Source organism: Callospermophilus lateralis, unplaced genomic scaffold (genome assembly GCF_048772815.1).
Source record: "Callospermophilus lateralis isolate mCalLat2 unplaced genomic scaffold, mCalLat2.hap1 Scaffold_182, whole genome shotgun sequence".
In the NCBI taxonomy this organism is placed as follows: domain Eukaryota; kingdom Metazoa; phylum Chordata; class Mammalia; order Rodentia; family Sciuridae; genus Callospermophilus; species Callospermophilus lateralis.
Window position 1 is genome coordinate 1,265,758 of NW_027512854.1, and position 21,097 is coordinate 1,286,854.

A 21,097-nucleotide genomic window follows, 5' to 3' on the forward strand; every position below is an offset into this window, starting at 1 on the left:
TGAGGCTACATGATAGCAAAATGGTGCTGATTTAATGATTTCCAATTATTGGAAAATCCCCAAAGAGAGATAAATCAGAAGATGCTGGTCTGCATGTACATAAGGGGCAGCAGCCAGGGTAGCTCCCAAAAGGAAACCATCCCCAGAGGGCTGATTATTGTCTAGGCAGAATCTGAAGATACGTATGTCAGGAGAAGGTTGGCTAGTAGCCAACATCAGGGGATAAGATCTGTTAGTAATTCTCTGGAAGGACAAAGTTCCTGCAATAAGAAATTCAATTGTCCTCCATTAAAGAAAGCCTCTCTCAGTACCAGCTGAATACAATTGATGGAATAAATCTTTCCCATTAGTAGAGAGATAATTTTACATAAATATATTGGGAGACCTTCAGAGCAGGACTAAAAGTCTTTGCTGAGTTTCGCCTGCTTAACTTGTTTGTCATGTAATTGCATTTAGACCAAGGGCCTCGGAAGGAAACCACTGACTGAATTAGCTTTAACCAGATTGTGGGGAGAGAAGTGGGGTGGGGGTGGGGTGCCTGATGCATTGTGGGTAGTTGTTCTTGCCTTCAGAAAGGACAAGCTGACACTAGTGAGACCAGCTGCTTACAAGCCTGGTGTTAATTGCTTTTCTCATCAAACAGAGAAAAGTTTATCACTCTAGGAAGGTAGAGATGTGGGTACCTAATAAGGCAAGGACAAAGTTTGAGATCTTTCTTTGTGAATGCCCATGGGCCTCATCAGTGGTTCTTCCCTTGGCCAGAAAAAAAGCCTTCTCTCTTTTTTTGAGCACAGTAATATGAGCATCTTTTCCTCAGACTTGTCTTGTCATCGAGGGCTGGTCTCCAGTGTCCTGATCCTTAGGATGCTGACAGAAACCAGCACATTCATTCCCACCAATTGCCCATGGCAAATAGGTTGGTCTAGCACTGGACCCAGAGTTATAAGGCCCCAAGTCATGCCAAGCTACAATACCACTTCCTACATGGCTTTGACCAAATAACGTACGATACCACTTCCTACATGGCTTTGACCAAATAACGTAACCTCTTCATTTCCTCTTCTATAAAGTAAGAGGTTCCACTAGCCCCATGATTTTCTAGCTCCCTTCTCCAAACACTAAGACTCCCAGAGTGATCTTCAGAACCAACCCAAAGGAAGAGGCCTTTGCCACTGCTTCATGTAGAGAAGATCTTCTCTTCCTTTGTTTTCCACATTGGGATATTTATAAAAGTCATCTGTATAAAGGTTCTATTTCCCACTTATTTGCTCAATCCCCCCACACACTTTTTTTTTTCCAACTGTGACCTAGTACTTGTTAGGTATAGTACAGGCACTGTAGAGAGAAAGAAAGGAAGAGAACTTGACTCTGCCCTCAAAGAGCTCAGGTTCTGTTGGAGACAAAAAAAGTATATGGTCTAAAGGTGTTTGTATCAGGTTTTGAGGGTCAGAGGGTCTGGTTCTGATTAGGGACATCAAGAACGATTTCAGGGAAGAAGTATCACTTGAAGTGGGTCTTTAGGAATGAGAATGTCGGGAAGGGGCTACAGAAATGACATTTTAGGCAGACAGAAGAGCATTATAGTGACACAGGGGCACAAAGCAACATTTGCCTGGCACGATGTTCAGTTAAAGCATGCGGTTTGCTGACTAGAATACAGAGGAAGAATGGGGCAGGGTGGATTGCTGGGAGAGATGACAGGTTCCAGAATCCATCCCATCGGAATGCTACATCTACCCTTCTCTCACTAATGCCAGGTGAAAGCAAGTACCCTCTATCCTGTTCACTTTCTTGTACATTCAGTTCCAATGAGACAGCTAATGACAGTAATAGCCATTGCTTCTTATGGAGCTTACAAGGATGAAAAAAACAGGCTCAAAGAATTGTCACATACCTGCACAATTCAGAAAGCTAGAAAGCAGCAGAGCTGGCATTTGAACCTGGAACCCCTCACTCCAAATCCATATGTATAACTACACTGTATTGCCCTCTGGAATCAGCTTTCTCTACTTACAGCGTAATATGATATTCTTACGAATATTATGATATTCTTATGTTTTATTTGAAGAACTGTTCTCTCAAGGATACTTTGATACCTTAAATTGAGGTGATATTTTTAAGAGGTTATTGTTTATCTGGAGTGACTACCATGAGCCCCTGGGTATAAGATGCATCTGAGTGATTATTCGTCTGTCTTCTGACCTCTGGAAGTTCCCTGCCAGCCAGGACTCTGACCATGGAAGGTACCTCAAGTCATTCTCTCTTCTTTTCCCACAGGCATGCATGTGTCATCCGTGGTCAAGTAATGACATCAGATGGGACCCCACTTGTTGGTGTGAACATCAGTTTCGTCAATAACCCGCTCTTTGGGTATACAATCAGCAGGCAAGATGGCAGGTAGGAGACCTTTTATGGGCCAGGAAGAGTGAAGGCCTTATTCTCATGGTTTGCCACATAGAAAGAGGATTGGACTTGGATCCAAAAGGCCTGAATTCAAATGTCTCTGCAATTTACTGGTCATAGTATAGCAAGGGTATGACCTTATGCCTGACTCTAGCCTATGACTCCTTGGCCATAAAATAAGCAATTTCTTCTCATGTGAACCTCAAACTAAATATAGGGTACCTTATCCATATTTTCCTGCTCCATGAATTATGGTATGAAATACTCTCATCATGTGGACTACTTCCCACAGACCACACAGCTCCAGAAGTCTTAGTTATTCCTCTTGTGTGGTTTCCATCTACAACTGCTCAGGTCTATGGAAGCCATTTAGGTAATAACCTTCTGACCTTAAATTCCTCCAAGAACTATCAGCAGAATGAAGTAAATCTTCCTTAAAAACCTTAGCTCTCCCCCATTACTTGTGTGTTCTTGGACAGATCTCCTTACTTCTCTAAGCCTGCACTTCTCCAGCGGTTAAATGGTCCCAATGTTATCCATCTCTCAAAATGGTTGTGGGGACTAGATGATATGATGGATGGGGAAACACCTGGCACATTATAGGTGTTTAATAAATCTTAGTTCTGGCCGGGTGAGGTGGTACAAGCCTATAGTCCCGGCAGCTCAGGAGGCAAAGGCAAAAGGATCATGAGTTCAAAGCCAGACCCAGCAACCTAGCAAGGTCCTAAGCAACTCAGTGAGACTCTATCTGTAAATAAAATGCAAAAAGGGCTGGGGCTGCGGTTCAGTGGTTGAGTGCCCCTGGGTTCAATCCCCAGTACCAAAAAATAAAAATAAATAAGTAAATCTTAGTTCCCTGCTCCACTCAGATTAATTGCTATATTTAAGGTCTGACACATAGTAAGTCTATAATAAATATAACTGATACTAAAATTACAAATTATTGAATAATAAGGAGGTGATTGTGACAGGATAGGCAATGAGAATATTTTGGAGAAAAGGGAAGGAGGAGCAAAGTGGAATATTTAGGCTGTCAGTGGTGACAAGTCCTCTATTTTTAATAAAATCAGGTGGTGGCATTCCATCTGACTAACTGTGGGCCCATAAGGTTGATTTTCACTCTGTGTTGGAAATTATGCTCCAGCCTGATTGATTTTAGCACCTCTTTAATCCAATATCAGTTGTGAGCATGTCCCGGCCGAGGTGCTAATGAAGTAGAGGCTCATCTGTTTGTAGACATGTGTGCCTCTTAGACAGGGCTGGCAAGCTTGGCATGGGAGCCTCCCCACCTCCCTGCAAATGGGAAGGGGCCCAGCTGGAAGAGGTTCATGGCCAGCCCCCAGGGGTAACTGGCTAGGCCAGGCCACCACTCCCTGCCCTGCATACATTCCAACCAGGAAGCACATCAGTGCAGACTCCCGCTACAGTGAAAAGGAGTCTCCATTATGCATTGCCCTCACTGCCTGCTGGTTTGGGGCTCTCGGCTTTATGGAAATGGCTCATGTGAGCCTCCTAGGCAATAGGTGTTCTCACTACATGATTACCTGCTGGGAAACAGTCATCAAAAAGGAGCCTGGAGGACTGTTCTTTTTTGCCATGAAATTGTCAGTCACTCATGGGGTGACAGATCATCAGTCCTTGCACCCTGCTAGGATTCTCTAGGGTAGGTCCAAAAAACATACAGGGTCTGGCATAAACATGGTGGCCCTTGGGGAAAACTCACTCTCTGGCACCTTTGGGCTGCCCTTTAAAGGTATGGAGGCCCCAGAGGGATAGTCCCTGCATCAGCTTCCTATGTTATGGCATAGTGACCAGTATAACTGCCACTTAGAGATTGTGTTTCTGAGCAGTTCCTACCAATGCATTGTGGGGCTTAAATTTACTTCCCGTTGTAGATATTGCATACTGTATGAGGAAGTCGTCATACACTGTCCCCATAATGTCTGAGACTTCATTTGTTACATGTGAGCTGGTTGCATCTTGCCTGTTTCTCTCCTCGCTTCCTTGACCCACCTTCTCTCTTAACTCTCATATCCTTGGAGAAACCATAAGGCCAGAGATACAGTCTGGATATAAGAGTACATACAAGTGCACTGTAACCCTGGGGACTGATGTGTCTGTAATCCCCACTTTCCAGACAGGCACCATGACACCTGCGGCAGTTCCCCACCCCTGCACACATGCTAATAGACCAGATTTCAGGATTAACAGGAGCTCATAAACAAAACAGTAGCAGAGAAGTTAGCCAAAGAGATCATTAAAGAAATGGAAAATAGGAGTCATGAAGAAAAACTGAAAGAATCGCAGACAGGAGGAACAGCTCAGGCTCATTGAATTGAAAAATGGGATTATATAGAGCATGACACCCAGGAAATGTGTGGGGCCCTGTTCTTTTCCCATCTATCACTCATCTCTCAAATTAATAATGCTGCCAAGTGATTATGGTCATCAGCTTCATTTTACAGATGAGGAAATAGAGGCTTGGAAAGGGAGCATAACTCACCCACGGAGTATGTAGCAATGCTCAGGCGGCCCTGAGCTGTCTGGGCTTTGTCTGAGAACCAGGCAGGCCTTCTCTTTGGGGTCGGAGTCACATTCTTATCCATAACAAGGTTTTCCCACCAACAAGTGGGCCTGGCCCCAGCCCATTGCACTCAGCAGCTGGCAAGCCAGATGCCCCAGCCTGCTCACAGTCTTGAGAATGTGCCTTCTCATGTTTGTCTTTTCTTTCTCCCCACGCTCAGACTCTCATGAAGAGAGCTTTTGATGCTGGCCAAAATTCTGTTTGATAGTTTAAAATGTTCTGTCAAAGCACAGATGCTATTTAGTTCTGTAACAGAAAAGTCACTCTCTGGATATTTCCCCAAAACCATGGAGACCCACCACCTGAACTCTTGGTCCAAAATGAGTTCCTTCCCTGGTGTTTCTCTGTCATTACGAATTGAAGGAGGTGGAGCCTGACTTCTTCTTCCCAAGTGTGGCATAGAAATCAGGGAAAGTGGGTGGAAAGTTCCTGCAGAGGATAGATAGACAGGATAGACATCTTTGGAACCTAGGGATGTGAATCTGGGAGTGCCATGTACCAAGAGCAGGATTGGGCACTAGATCAGGGCAGTCGAGCATAAAACCCTTGTAGCTTCTAGGGGAAGGGAAAGCAAGCTGGAGCAACAGGCCCAATCCCATAAAGTGGGTTTATCAGACTAAAGGTGAGATCCGACCCTGGGTCTCTCAAACCAACTGCACAGGTGAATCCAGGTTGAATTGCAACCACCAAGTGAGAAGGGAACAAGCACTAGGAAGGCAGGTGCTGCTTAGACCTATCTACCATCCACAGGAGCTGTGTACAGGCTGGGCTATCAGCTCTCAGAGCCGTGTCATGGTGATCTCATCTCAACTGACAGTGCCACTCAGTCTTCTGGCCCCCTTTTAGTTATAAAATGCTGTGATTCTAATTTTATTGTCTCTAAAGTGTTCAGCTATTTGGAATTGAAAAGGCCTTTGTTGAATAATCTATCGTAATCAGAGCCAAAATTGCTGTAGAGTCACAGAGTCATTCAGAGTCACAAAATCTGAGTGACTTAAGAATAATCCACTTGAACCTTTGCATTTTACCATGAGAAAACTGAGGATCAGAGAAGCTAAATGACTTACTTGAGGCTGCACAGTAGTTCATGTCAGAACCAGGAAGAGGCTTAGGGTTCCCAACAACTGAGTCAGAGCTTGTTCTGCTGACTTTTTATCGGGCTTCAGCTCTGACCCAGGTAAAAGGCCAACGCGCCAGGAGCACCACAGCAGCAGATTTGTTAATATCCTGTGCCCTGAAGACTGGCTCTTTTAATAGTAGCTTATCTGCCTCCGGTAAATTTTCTATGGTGAGTCACTTGACAACACAGCAACCACAAAGGCCTCTGGAGTCACTGTCACCACTGTGGCTGCAGACAAGTCTTTAGGTGTTAAGTCTCCTCACTGAGTGCTCAGACCCTTTGTGTAATTTTTTCTCCTCTTTCTCCTCCCCATCCTCCTGGTTTTCCTGCTCCCCCCTCCTCTCCCCACCCTCCCTCCCTCCACACAGTTTTGACTTGGTCACAAATGGTGGTGTCTCCATCATCCTGCGGTTTGAGCGGGCGCCTTTCATCACACAGGAGCACACCCTTTGGCTGCCCTGGGATCGCTTCTTTGTCATGGAAACCATCATCATGCGGCATGAAGAAAATGAGATTCCCAGCTGCGACCTGAGCAACTTCGCCCGCCCCAACCCCGTTGTGTCTCCATCCCCGTTGATGTCCTTTGCCAGCTCCTGTGCAGAGAAAGGCCCCATTGTGCCAGAAATTCAGGTACCCGGCTTTCCTGGATGCATATCATTTAGGAGATCTCAGAGACTGTACTTCTCTGGAGTCTGGGTCAGACCCTCTCAGCCCATCTTGTTGAATCCAGCTGCCAAACTCCCTGATAGGCATGATGTCAGGACATGCGGGCCACCTTTCCTACACACTGAAAGCACCTGAGCACCTGCAACCTACCTGGCTCTGGCTACAGTAAATACCCTCTCCCTTTCCCCTGTCATCCAGCTCAGTCTGCTTTCCTTTACCAGAGCCTGCAGGGTGTCCCCTCTCTCAGTATTTCTGTTGAGAGTATTTATAATAATAGGTTGAACCATGAGGAATAAGCCACGGGATCCCAAATAGCAAGCATTATAATAAAGATTAAATGAGAAGAATGTGTATGAGGTACTTAGCACGTCTGACACCTAGTAAGTGCTCAATAAATTTTAGCTGTTATTATTATTAAGATTACTTAACACACGCTGCCTTCACACCAATTAAGGATTGCTTTGGCTCAAATCTATACACGCAAGTGTTTTACTTAATTATCATTAAAAGAAAGTAATTGGGAAAAATGCATTTTAATCTGATAGAAATCAAGATGGATTCATGGCTTGACAAAGAACCCCTGAGTTGAATGTCCTCTACCATCCCCAGGCTGGTTTCCAGGGGCAGAAAGAAAGGCCTGAGGAAGGGGAGATATATCAACCAGAAGTCCAGGAGAAGCCCTGGTCTCCTGGCCTGCCTAATGAGAACTCTGGTGCTGTGCATGTTAATGGATGGCCCTGGTGCTGCAGAGCAGAGAGTTTATACATTTATGTGTGTATTTCATGCCTGACTGAGCAAACACATCTCTCTGTGCGTACCCTGTTGAGTGGCTTCCAATGCCGGCCCACAAGAGGGAAATACAACCATTGCAAAAGTCTCATTGCACACACAGGTTGCAAGCTCACTCCTTTTCAGAGATTCAGCACCTGTCTCCTGTCTCAATGACCAGGCTGACCTTTCTATAAAATGGTTGTCAGTGGAGACAGAACTTGCTGGAGAGAACTAATTTGTTACTCAACCCTGGCTCTGCTCCAGCTAGACATTTTTCCCAGGAGCAGGGACTTTGGAACAAATGAGGTTCAAGGTCGCACCCTCTTTACACTGCTCTCTGAGCCAGCTGCCTACAGGGCCAGTTGGGGCACAAACCTTGCTTATTGTCAGACTCACAAAAAACATGAAAACAAACTCCAGGGTTTTGCCAGTTTAGTCATTGGTTACCTTTGCAAGTGCTGGCAGGTGCAAAATGTAAAGGATACACTCAGGAAGGGTGTTGTGTATGAGAGCATGGGGATAGCTCTGGCTCCTGCCTATGCTTCACCAAGGTGTACCACCTGCTTTGCCTTACAAGCTGTGACTTCGGAAGACTGTCATGGGTTAAGGCCAACCCCTACAATTCCCTGTATCCTGGAGAGCAGGGTTGGGACAAATGTTCCCAGCTGTCTATGGGATGGACAGAAAAAGGCCCAGCTTATCTGTGCACACAAGGTAAAATACTCATTGTCCCTTGAATGGACATGCCAGCCTTGATTGATTCAGTGTTCAATGTTTTAATGAGAGAGAGCCCACAAGCTAACAAAAGTCCTCCACTTTGGCCACATACCTGATTATCTGGCATCCACTGACTCTTCTACCTTGGGCTGGGCCCACAGCACCCAGCAGAAAAAGCACTGCCTTCCCCAACACTCCATTCATCTGTCACGGGAGCGTTGTGGGGATCCCATATGTACTGAGACCCCATGCTGCCAATCCAGCCTCTCTGGGGGTGAGCAGAGGCCTCGGCATTGATCCTTGCCAAGCTGTACCCTCAGCTCTCAACTCTGCCTGGTCATTTGTTTGGTCAGCCTCACATAGTCTCCGTGCACTTTCCTGGAAAGTAACACCATTTGAAACAGATCTCATTTTAAGGAAATTTTGAGAAGCTTTCCTTCTTGCTCAAGCAGCTGTCCACATTAGTCTGAGAGGAAGATCTCTCTTCTTAGGATCCCCCACTTTCAGCTCTGCTGACACCCACTGCACCATTGTCCTACCCAACATTGAGGTGCTGGCCACTTCGTATCCATGACCTTGCTTAGCCCTGTGCTAATCCAGGGAGGAAACTGGGCTGCAGAGCCTCCATGAGTCTTTTAGGATGCCACAGCTCGTGAGAGGCAGCCTGCTGCCAGGGGTCTCCTAAGCATTATCTTGTGTGTTTCTCTCAATAATGGGATGCCGTGTTGCCATCCATGTTACAGAGGAGGAGCCAAAGCTCATCGAGGTGTGGTGGCTCATGCAGGGATATGCCACATAAGAGCTGGCCGGCCAGAGACCGGTCTTCAGGTTTCCTTTCTCCTCCCTCAATTTCTTTTCTCCTTTCTCTTCCTTTTTTCCCCCTTTCTCCTCCTGGCTCTTCTCACCTTCCATTCTACCCTCTTCTCTTTTCTTCCTCCTCCTCCCCTTGCCCACCGTCTTCCACTCTATTTCATCCTCTGCCTCTTGAACACCAGAATCCATGGGCCATGGCTGTCCTCCTTCCCTTGAGTGATCCAGTGACCATCCCCAACTGTGATCTATCTTGCTTTCTAGGCTCTGCAAGAGGAAATCGCCATCTCTGGTTGCAAGATGAGGCTGAGCTACCTGAGCAGCCGCACCCCAGGCTACAAATCTGTCCTGAGGATCAGCCTCACCCACCCCACCATCCCCTTTAACCTCATGAAGGTCCACCTCATGGTGGCGGTGGAGGGCCGCCTCTTCAGGAAGTGGTTTGCTGCAGCTCCCGACCTGTCCTACTATTTCATGTGGGACAAGACAGACGTCTACAACCAGAAGGTGCTTGGGCTCTCAGAAGCCTTCGGTAAGCCGCCTGCTGCAGAATGCCCCCGCCTCCCCCCAGAGCGACTCTTGTCACCTTCTTGACTATTTTTCCTCCCTTCTTCTTCTCAGATCAAAAAAAGTCTTAATTGCCCTTTAAGGTCTCTCAGTGACCATCCATGACATTGAAGAATGTATTGAAAGACCTAAATGTGGGAAATTCCACATTAAAAATGGCTACAAAACCCAAACAGCCCTCAAAAAGCACTGTGATGAGCTAAAAGATGCCATGTGCCACAAAGGCCCAGCCTGTGGGCTTTGCCTGGCCACCCCACAGCCATCCTGCCTCAACCTAACCCTTAAAGAAGGGGAGCCAAGAAACTGGGCTGCTTCCACATTTTGAGGCACAGGAACTAAGATAGTCCCTTCATCAGAAAGGCATTTTGGGCCTCATGACTTTATTCCCAATCAGAGAAGTTGTTTTTCTGTCATTATTATTGCTGTCTGTTTGTCAATATAAAGCAGAAGCTGGTTCTGGCCTTACCTAGCAGCCCCACTGAGAGCTTGGGCTTCCAGGGGCAGGCTATACTTCTTCCAGCTTCTGGGTCAGTGTAGGGTCCCAGAAAGGGCTCAGAGTGGGTCATTAGCAGTCCTAACACTCAGGGCTGATCCTCCAAGCCCTTAGGGAGTAACTTCTCACCTTGAACCATACTCCAGTCTCATTCCCTTTGCCTAGCCAAGGCAGGATAAGGAAACAGAGAAGCCATGTTGTGTTTAGAAAGGAATAAAGGGAAGGTAGGAAGGAGGGAGGACAGAAGGGAAGGCAGGAGCATGAAGTACATAAGAGACTGTCCCAAGCACCAGCTCTGGGCAAGATGCCCCCCTGTGCATTAGCATCCAGTGAATCCTTACAACCGCCTCCCCAGTCAGAAATCCTGTATGAGGAGGCTGAAACCAGAGAAGTGAGGTGACTTCCCAAGGAGCCACAGCTGGTAATGAGCAGAGCTAGATTTATTCCAGGTCTTCACTACAGTTTGCATTCCCACCTGTCCCACAAAGGAACACTGGGAGCAAACATGGCATCTTTCACTCTTCGCAGTCCCGTTTGTAGATCACGCCACATCTATTGTCTTTTCAGGAAAAAAAAAAAAAACATCTTTCAGTTGAAATGATCATATTTAGTACTCACAGTCAATTAAAAAAGAAGGGTCTGCACAGTGAAATTTCAGGCATGGGCTCACTTTTCTGAGGTCACAGGTGAACAGTAGGAGGTACTGTGACTCGGGGTCATAGGGAAGAGGTGACAGGGACATCGCCAGCCTGTTCCCCATTACCATAGTTGGTCAGCCATCTTTATGGTACATACAAGAAACTGTAAGGGGCTGCCCAGTTGTTAATTCCTGTCTTAAACATAAGGTAGGAAATTGTCCACTGGAAAATAGTGCCTATTCAGAAAGACACTTGGAAGAAATAACATTTCTGTCTCTGCTGGTTTCCTTCACAAGGTCACTGACAGGGCCTTTACACACCCAGACTCAAGGAGCCTGCTGTACTTAGCCTTCATCCCAAGTACCTACTGAGGGGCCTGGATTTATGAAACAAAAGTTAAGCCAAAGCATTTGCAAGTTTGGAAAGCTTGAAGCAACTTTTGGCTTCCAAAGTTCCCCAACTGAGCTTATTTTCCATGTATTCATTACAAACAAGTCCAGATTTCTTCCCTGTAAAAATTTGGGAAATAGACAAAGATAGAAAAAGTCATGTGATCCCATGAATAAATACAACTACTTTTTAATATTTGAATTTGCTTTCTTTATTCTTGTGTATCTTTATTTTCTTGGCACACATAGATTACTGAAGAAGGCCAGTCTTTTTAAGCGAGCATTACTCCACGAGCATCCCCATGTCACCATGTGTCTTCACAGGCATAGTTTCCATGGGCTGTGTAATATTCCTGGATTGGACATGCGTAGGTTTGCTCAGTCCCTCACCTCTTTCAGACCTTTAGATTAATTCAAATTTCCAACATTATAAATAATGCTGCAGTGAAGACATTTGTGCATAAAGTATTTTCCTTATTGAAAATAACTTCCCTGGAATTGATTCACCATGGTCCTTTGACAGTATTCAGTACATTTGTTTAACTTTTCCCAGTCGTGTTCAACTGTTCATCAAAAAGGAAAAAAGATTTTGAAAACTTGGCATCACTATGTCAGTATTGGATCAGTATTTCACATAATTCTATTTCCCAGGTTAGAAACATGATCCTTTTTGTCATTGTTGTCTCCTCCTCCTCCCCCCTCCTCCTCTTCTCCTTCCTCCTTATCCTCCTCCTCTTCTTCCTTCTCCTCTCCCTCCTCCTTATCCTCCTCCTCTTCTTCCTCCTCCTCTCCCTCCTCCTCCTCTTCCTCCTCTTCCTCCTCCTCTTCCTCTCCCTCCTCCTCCTCCTCCTCTTCCTCCTCCTCCTTCTGCAAAAGACAAGCAGAGGGCCTTGCCTACAAGTCTAAAGACCAAAGAGGGACTTTGCTCACCCATGCATTTTGCTCTTTTTGGTCCCTACAGTTTCTGTGGGTTATGAGTACGAATCCTGCCCAGATCTGATCCTATGGGAAAAAAGAACAGCAGTGCTGCAGGGCTATGAAATCGATGCATCCAAGCTTGGAGGATGGAGCCTGGATAAACATCATGCCCTCAACATCCAAAGTGGTGAGTGGAATAATAGAATTCCTTGAGCCAGGCCAGGTTGTCACCTTGCGTCCTATTCCCTGGGCCCTCCAAAGAAAAAAGTACACACTTTGAATTACATGGGTTCCTGTGCAATCAGTTCAACAGAAAGCTCAGTCAACAAATATTGCTTGGGTACCTGCTCTCAGCCTATCACTGTGCTAGGCACCAGGGATACAGAAATAAGAGGCTTCAAGACTTTACATGGTCAGAGACAAATACTCACCAGGTAGTTGCATTGCTGTGCACTGGCCACGCCATCACAGTGGGAGGTGCAGGACACCATGGAAGCACACGAAGAACACAGCACTCGGTGATTCAGGGCATCCCTGGGGAGAAGATCCCTGGCCTGAGTCTCAGAGGTCTGCAAGATAACTCTGGGTCTCAAAAAGGTGAACATTCCAGCAGAGGGCACAGTACCTGTGGAAGAGCTGAAGCCTCCAAGAAGAGTACTTGGAGAGAAGAAGGTCCACTGATTTGAGCAGAGAATGAGATGAAGGAAAGAGTAGCCAAAGCCAAAGCTGGGGGCTGAGCAGCTGGAGCCCAGGGTAGATTAGGACTTTGGACTTCATCCAGAGGCAAATGTCAAGCCTCTGAGAGGTTTCAAGCAGGCAAGTGCCATGATCGCATCTGCACTTCCAATAATAACTCAATCCAACTCTTTCAGGGTAGGACAACTAAACATGGTAACCATGTCACGTACCTTCTGCTGAAAAGTACAGTGCATGCCTGTCAAAACCACAGCATGTTTTAAGGAGAAGTTGACAAACTAATTATAAAATTTATAATGAAATGAAAGTTTATAAATAGCTAAGGCAATCTTTAAAATAAGAACACAGAAAATGAGTTTACCAGGTATTAAGTTAAACTAGAAAACTGTAACATCTAAAACTGTGTGGTGTTGGCACAGAAACAGGTAAATGGAGCCCACAGAGCTAAGGCAGGAATTCATTAGCTGATCTGTGAGTGGTGATTAAAATTAGCCTTGGCCACATGTGTCAGAAAAGCCAAAATAGGGCTCAGTGGTAGAGGTCTCACCTAGCATATGTGAGGCACTGGGTTCAATCCTCAGCACCACATAAAAATAAAAAATAAAGAAAAGCCAAAATAGGACTGGAGTTGTGGCTCAGAGGTAGAGCACTCGCCTAGCATATGTGAGGCACTGAGTTCGATCCTCACCTTTCTAGTTCACCTTTCAGGAAAGGATTTCCTGAAACCTAAAAAAGCACCAACTTTAAAGTGGAAAAGCAATTCATTCGACGACATCAAAAATTAAAGCAATCCATTTGATAGCTTTGGCAAAGCTAACAAGTGGCAGCTTGAGAGAAGATTCGTGTGACCCATAAAAGCCAAAACCCTCTCAGGCTGCAGGCTGGAAGGCAAGAGGTAGCCAGTTTGGAAGCTGTGACAATAAGCAGGTGGGGGAAGAATGATCTGGAATGAAAACAACATAAGCTGGGAGGAAGCTTCCCAGTCACTGAGGTCAATCTCCCCATTGGGCTGCAGGGCAGTTAAAGTGTGGAGACTGTGCAAGATCTGTGATCAGCCGGTTAGGAGCAGAACCAGGCACAAACTCCAGTCTCCTGGGAGCACCTCATTCATCTCTATAAATATGTGCCAGTGTCTACTCCATGTCAGGCTTTGTGCTTGGCCCTGGGGCTACAGAAGGGAAAAAAAGACATACTGTCCACACTTGAAATGGTTCTGATAGAAAGGGAGAAAGACACCTAGCAATTAGAATCCACACTGTCACAGAGGTGTGATCAGGGCGCAGGAGCCATGTGCAGCCCATTTGCGAGTCAGGGTAGCTGAACAATCAGGAGCTGAACTCTAGGGCTCGTCCACTTCTCATCTGTGTGGGCTGAGTGAGCTGCCTGCTCTATTCCCTCTGTACAATAGTGATCTTATCAGTGCCTTCATACGGGTTATGATGACAATTAAGTCAGTGAAACAGTGTGGCCTGCTCAGTCCTTCTGGGTTTCACTGTGGGTGAGGCACAGCCTTGAGAGGTGAGTTGGGAAGTGGTTGACAGAGACTGGGGACCTTGCAAAATCAGGTGACTGTGGCTGACCATAGGAAGAAGGACCCACCTCCTGCTCCCAGATGATTCTGTTCTTCTCTTCTTGTCCCAGGAATCCTGCACAAAGGGAATGGGGAAAACCAGTTTGTGTCTCAGCAGCCACCAGTCATTGGCAGCATCATGGGCAATGGGCGCCGGAGAAGCATCTCCTGCCCCAGCTGCAATGGCCTTGCAGATGGCAACAAGCTCCTGGCCCCCGTGGCCCTCACCTGTGGCTCTGATGGAAGCCTCTATGTGGGTGACTTCAACTACATCCATAGGATCTTCCCCTCTGGAAATGTCACCAACATCCTGGAGCTGAGGTATGTAAGGCGGTGCCTTCTCTAAGATCCTGATAACATCCCCTTGCCATCCTAGGGTCCAGCTACATTATCCACTGATCCAGAGAACTGGGACCGACAGTGCCATCCATGTCTGTCAGAATCTGACTTTTCACTCTCCAGATCAACCAGGTGCTGCCTCCCTCGGTGCACTGTGAAGACAAACCACCCTGGGAACAGGGAGATGTCCTTGGCATCCAGGTGACATGGAAGGCTGCTGGCAGACTTCTGGGTGCCATTGAGCCTTTTTGCTCCCTAGTACTAAACTGATTAAAATTAGTCACACAAGTCTCTTTTGTAAAATCAAGGGATGGATGGCATATGCCATGAGGCCCCTATGGCCATGTGCCCAAGTTTGACCCTATTTACTTAGCACTCATCAGAGTTCGCAGCAGTTCCCTTTGATTGGCCAGTACTGAGACAAGGCCCCACAGGCCTGACCCAGGCAGGGCCTTTCTGCTCCTCAGGTGCTGCAGAACCAGCTGGGCCACCCTTTTCCCCTCCTTCCATGAGGGCTGGTGCACAGCACAGCTACAGCTCAGGGAGGCCTCCGTGTTTTGCATTGTTTCTCTGTTTCCTGAGCCAGATCACTTTAGAACCAAAGCACTGTGGGCTCTGGGGCTATGGAGAAGCTGTGCTTTAGAAACAGAGGAGTCCCACCCACCCTACAGGAGAAATGACACCAAGTTCCTTCACAATTATTTTAGGGAATGGGACCCATCTGTCTCCTGGGCAAGGGTCTACATGAGCAGGACAGACCCTTGAACTTGAAAGCCTTTCTCCAATGCAGGCAGGGGAAAGTTGGGCTCCTACTGTTTGCCACATGTAACAGTTCTGTGAGGTTTTTATTATTATTACCCTTTAATAAGTGGGAAAGAGGAGGCCCAGGGAATTTAAAGTGCCTATCCAAGGTCCAGCTTCTAGAATGGCAGACCCAAATCCAGAAGGCCATTACCCAGTTCTGCCTCACCAAAGAATTGTCATCCAACCCAATGAGGACTACTTTGTCTTAATGCCTTATAAATATTCTCTGCTTGAAAGAATCTCATTCTACAGCACATGTGTGAGACGGAGGGCAAAGCTTGCTGGCTCCCTGACAGCCTCCTGGCACTAAGAGAAGTGTTAGCATCTGCCCCCACACACAGAGACAAAAGATGGAAGCTCATATGTGCAGGCCCATTGGAAATCATACATCAGGCTGATGAGAAGTAGGCCTCCAATGGAGTATTCTCTGCCTTTCTTCTGTTATGAGGTTGACTGGCATAGATATCTGTCAAGACAGAAGAAATTCTGAATGTATTGATTTACTCAGCTACATATATGTACTATAATGGAGAGAGCCAAGGACCAGGGGGTTGCCTCACCTTGGCAGAGAAGCTGTACGATTTTGGACCAAACACTTAACCTCGTTGGGCCTCCACTTTTATATATTTTAAATAAGTGATATCATCTCCCTGCCTCCTTCCCACCACTGTTGTGAGGATCATGTGAGACAGTGAGTAAGTAGGGTAGGGAGGAGTAAATGTAGTTTGGAAAGAAAACTAAGTTAATCATTATATCATTGTCTTGATATATTTTCCTCCAATCATTTCCCCCAGGCCTGTTTCTCTATGCCATGCCCTCCCTTCTAAATATAGCATATCTCCAATTCTGTTTCCTATTGTGAGTAGGTTTCCCACATTTTGATAACTCTTTGTAGGGAAGTGAGGATATAGAGACAGAGCAGCGAGCCTGTGTATCACTGGGAATGCGTCTATACGGGGAAGGGAAGCGACTGTTCCAGTCTGTGTCTTAGCTCGTTAAGGCAGCGGAATGTGTCATGCTAGTCCTCTTTCCGGAGTCAGCAGTGGGGGTGAGGTGGAACCGTGCCTCCTCTGTGAAATGTAGCTGCTTGTAAGTGAACTCACTGACAAGTAATATCCAATATAAAATATATCAGTGTCATAGCTGCTAAGTCTTTATTTATTACAGTATTGTACAGTAGCATTGCTGTCAAGTTTTCAGGCCGCTAATAATGCTTCTAACCCTGCTGCTAACACCTCATTCTTTCTTCTATTCCCTGCTCTCCTGTCTTCTGTCAGAAATAAAGATTTCAGACATAGGTAAGCCAACCAGTGGAGAATTCCCTGTCTCTCCCCTGCCTTGTTGCATGTTGTATGGTAAGCTACACATGTCAATTTCAGATGGCTCAATGGCAAAGGAATCCTGGGTGATTGGAACGGATTGGGGATAATCAGTGGCAATAAGAGGAAGTCATTAATAATGGTGGCGGTGGGTGGCAAGAGCCTGAACTCTTTGAATCCATGGCAAAGTGAGGTGGTTATCCTATAGTCTGAGGACATGACAGATAGAAGCAACAGGAGAAAGAATTTAAACCATGACATGGTAATTTGAATGCCATAGTCTGCTTAATTCTCAGCATAAATGAGGATATCACTCAGACTGTGCCAAGTGACTGATGGTCATGATGGAAAATTCTGAAAACACATTGATCAGGTGAGGAATCTGAAATTTACACTTCTATGGACATTCCAGGTACCATGGCTTTTGGATCATCCCTGTGATCAATCCACTGATATCATCTAGCAAAGATTGAGCAGGCCACAGGGAATGTATTCAGAGGACAATCCCCAGATAGGAACTTTGTCACAGAATAGGCTTGTCATAGACTCAGAGTGGCAGTACAGCCAGCAGGAGTGAGTCTAGCCAGACACAAAGCAAAGTGATACCTGTCATTGTGGCCTTAGTCTACCCCCTAACAGAGTTCCCTGCCCTGCACACATTAGGGTGACTTGAAAACTAACCACAAGCAGATAGAGCTCTGGTTCAGACAGCCACAGAGGTGGTGCTGAGCTAACCACATGTAGTTTAGTTCAACATGGTGCATGGGTGGTGCTAAGTTGGGATAAAAGAAAGTCTTTGAGATGATGAACAGAGCCAGACAGACCCTAGTTCAATAATTGGATCCATTTCTATATAAGTAGATATTTTATATAATAATTGTATGTATTCTTTTAAAATAATAATAATTAACATGAATAGAGCTTTCACTGTATAGCTGAAAGAGTAGCATTTTGTCCCCAAACCATCTGTGAGGTGGATCCCTGTGAGTACATCCAATGTACAGAGGAGAAAACTGAAGCTCCCCAACTGGGTGGTCTCGAAAGAATTACCTCATTTCTTGAAGTTCTCATTTCTAAATTGAGGTTATTAAAATCTCCCTCAAAGGGTTGGTGTAAGAGTCACAAAGGATGGGGGTTGGGGGCATAGCTCAGTTGGTAGAGTGCTTGCCTTGCATGCATAAGGCCCTGGGTTCAATCCCCAGCACCACACACACACACACACACACACACACACACACACAAAGAGTCACAAGGGATGTTTACAAAGTATAGAACATTTTCACGCATAAGGAGGTGCTCAAAAAATGGTCATCATAGCAGTAATGATGATAACAATAACAAGATACATACATTGTTAGAATTACTAATATATTATAACTTATAATTAAATGATGATATTATGATGATACAATGATATCATATTATATGGTGATGATTGTGATGCCTCCATGTTTCCCAAAAAGGAATTGAGTTCTCTTACACCCAAAGACACATGTCTTAAAATTAAACAGGAAGTGGGAACCAAAGTCAAAAAGAAGAAACACGTCTGATTGTACCTCAGAGTGGACTTGATTTCATGGCAGCAGAGCAAATAAATAGGAAAACATAGAACTACATTTAGGATTTGCATTATCAGAAACAGAAAATATGTTCACATCTCAGAGGAGAAATGTTTTTCCTCACACTGAAATCTGAGCTATTCCATGAGATTTGAATGGAGGATACTGAATTACACATTGCTCTCAACTTCAGTTTTGCAGAACAAAAGTACATTTCCCATAAATATCTTGGATTAAAACATAGCATTTCACACTGAAGCATCAGTCCATGGTGGTAGCTGGCTGGAGAACAACTGAGACACAGGTGACAAGCTAGGAAATTGGGGGCCATATGGCCTTGGGCTGATCACCCAGCCTTTCTGATTTCTAGTCTCATCCTCTATAAATTCAAAGAGCAGTGGTTGGAGTCTCTTTTATTTATGATCTTCAGTGACCTTTTGATATTTCCATTGTATGATTTCAAAACTGGGTTCTTTCCCTCTTTCAATTCATTGTTTTCTAGGTGCTAAAAACTATTTCTAAAGTGAGCCAAAGTGGAAGGGAAAGGGAACCATTTTGTGTGTTCCAGTTTTCCTAAGTCTATCAGGAAACAGAAAACCCGGTTTCAATAGTGATACCTGAAGATTGGCAAATCCCTTCTGCTCTCTAGACCTCAGTGTACCCCTCAGTAAATATTGAGATAGATTAAATTCTAGAATTTTGTCCTCTAGAAATTTGTCCTCCAGTAGCTGCCTCAGCTGCTCTCAGTAATAGCATTTGGCTGCATAGGGGTGACATCAGCTATGCATACGAGTGTGCACTCCCCAGGACGGGCTTATCTCTGCCTTTGGCTGTTTGGCCTCAGGCTCGGCATGTCCAGGACAAAGATCCATAATCCTTTGGGCATCTTCCTCTTTGGACCCCTTTAGGGAACAAGAATCCTTGCCTCTTTTCAGATCTCTTCCCTAGGTCCCTGAGGAATGCTCAAAGCCTCTTGTTAGAAATACACTTGAACTCAAGTCTCCCTTAAACCTAGCTGCATGTATTAACTCAACAGAACCTTTAAGTGCCCAGAAATAGGTTGTGCAGGACAATATTGCATCTCCATACTTAGCTTTTCCATTATGCACCAACATAAGTATTCTGGAGGCTTTGCCAAGGTGACCAGCTTTGCCATTCATTGAGCATTTCTCTCTCTTTCTCTTTTTTTAATGTATCTGGAACTATGCACAGAAATTTATATCCTTCATGCAATTTATATCCTCAGAATCATCCTTTGAAGTTTATATTTTCTCAGATGAAAAAACTGAGGCTCAAAGTAGCAACATGCTTTGCCCAAGGTCACTTCATCAAGTGGGTAGTGGAACTGTATTTATCTTGTGGCTTTAATACTCAAACCCTTCCCACTAATTCTAAGAACCAGTGCAACAGGTCCTGCCAACTTGCCACCTGATATGGTTGAAGGGCGCTCCTGTATATGATGCAGACCTCACTCTGAGACAAAAAGAGAATTCTCACTTATAAGCTGGGATTAGATTACTTTTTGTCACAAAACACTCCTGAGTTCTTACCTCCTGCTAGGAACTTTCCTGCAGCTTCCAGAAAGATGGTAGAGTAAGATCTGACTTCAGCTCATTAACTTCAAGAGTGGTACCCTAAAGACCTCTACGTTTTTAGGTCACTTCCAGAGGGGCCAAGGTTATGTTTGAGGAACTAGGAAAGAATGCGTGTCCTTAGAGACTCCTGCAGCAAACTTTGGAAGTAGGTCTATGATATGATTCTGTGAAAACCTTTCTCAGGATACCGGGAATCAGAATGGATCATACATGGTCCCTGTCCAGGAAATGCTCTCTGTCCACAGAACCAGGCCATCTTCCATCACGTGCCCTGAAACCATTTGTGGTTTATGGAACGTTCCAAGGCCTTGCTACTCAAAAGTACAGGCAACCAACACCAGTATGCTTTGAGAACTGATCAGAAATGCAGACTCTCAAGTTCTACACCCCAGAATCACTAAACTACAATCCACATTGTAGCAAAATCTCCAAGAAATTCATATGCACATTGAAGTTTGAAAAGTACTTCTCAAAAGCCACGGTTCCCAAGTCTGCCTGTGCCTTGTGGTCACCTGGAAAGATCTCAAAGGTAGATGGCCAGGCCCTTTAGTCACTATAGGCAAGGCTTTTTTTTTAAGCTGTATTTAGAATCATCGAACTCAGATCATCAGCAGTGAGTGTTTCCTACATACCCTTAAGCCAGGGAGGCAGATATTCATTCATTCATTCTCTCGTGAACTCAGCAGAACTGTCCAGAGCATTCACTCCACATCAGCCAAATGAGAAGCACAGGGAACTTAAAGTCAATCTCTGCCCAGAAAGAGTTCAAGATTTTACTGAGAAGGCAGACAACTGAGCCGAAGTGCCTTAAGGCACTACAGATAACTAAAAGTGTAATCTGCTGAGGCTCTGGAGACACAGAGGAATGGCCCCTTCAGGAGTGGGAAGAAGTGGGGGTCCAGGAATGGTATTTCAGATGAGGTGGTGCGAGGGCTGAGTCTCTGGATATGGGCAAGAATGAGGTGAATGAGGGCTGTGGAGCTTTGTAGTCCCTGGGCAGCAGTGTGAGGAAGCAGAAAGAACACAGACTTTGGAGTCAAGCAGAGCTGGGTTGAAATGCCCTTAGCAGTTTGTGGTCCTGGTCAAGTCACTGCACCTCTTCTAACTTCAGTTTTCTGAAATAAGGAAAAAAAAAAGTT

The 21,097-nt window shown here is 45.4% G+C and overlaps 1 pseudogene; it reads left to right on the forward strand.

Annotated features, from left to right (window-relative positions):
- The window catches only part of LOC143388797 (teneurin-4-like), a 79,535-nt pseudogene that overhangs the window by 13,051 nt on the left and 45,387 nt on the right, over nucleotides 1–21,097 (forward strand).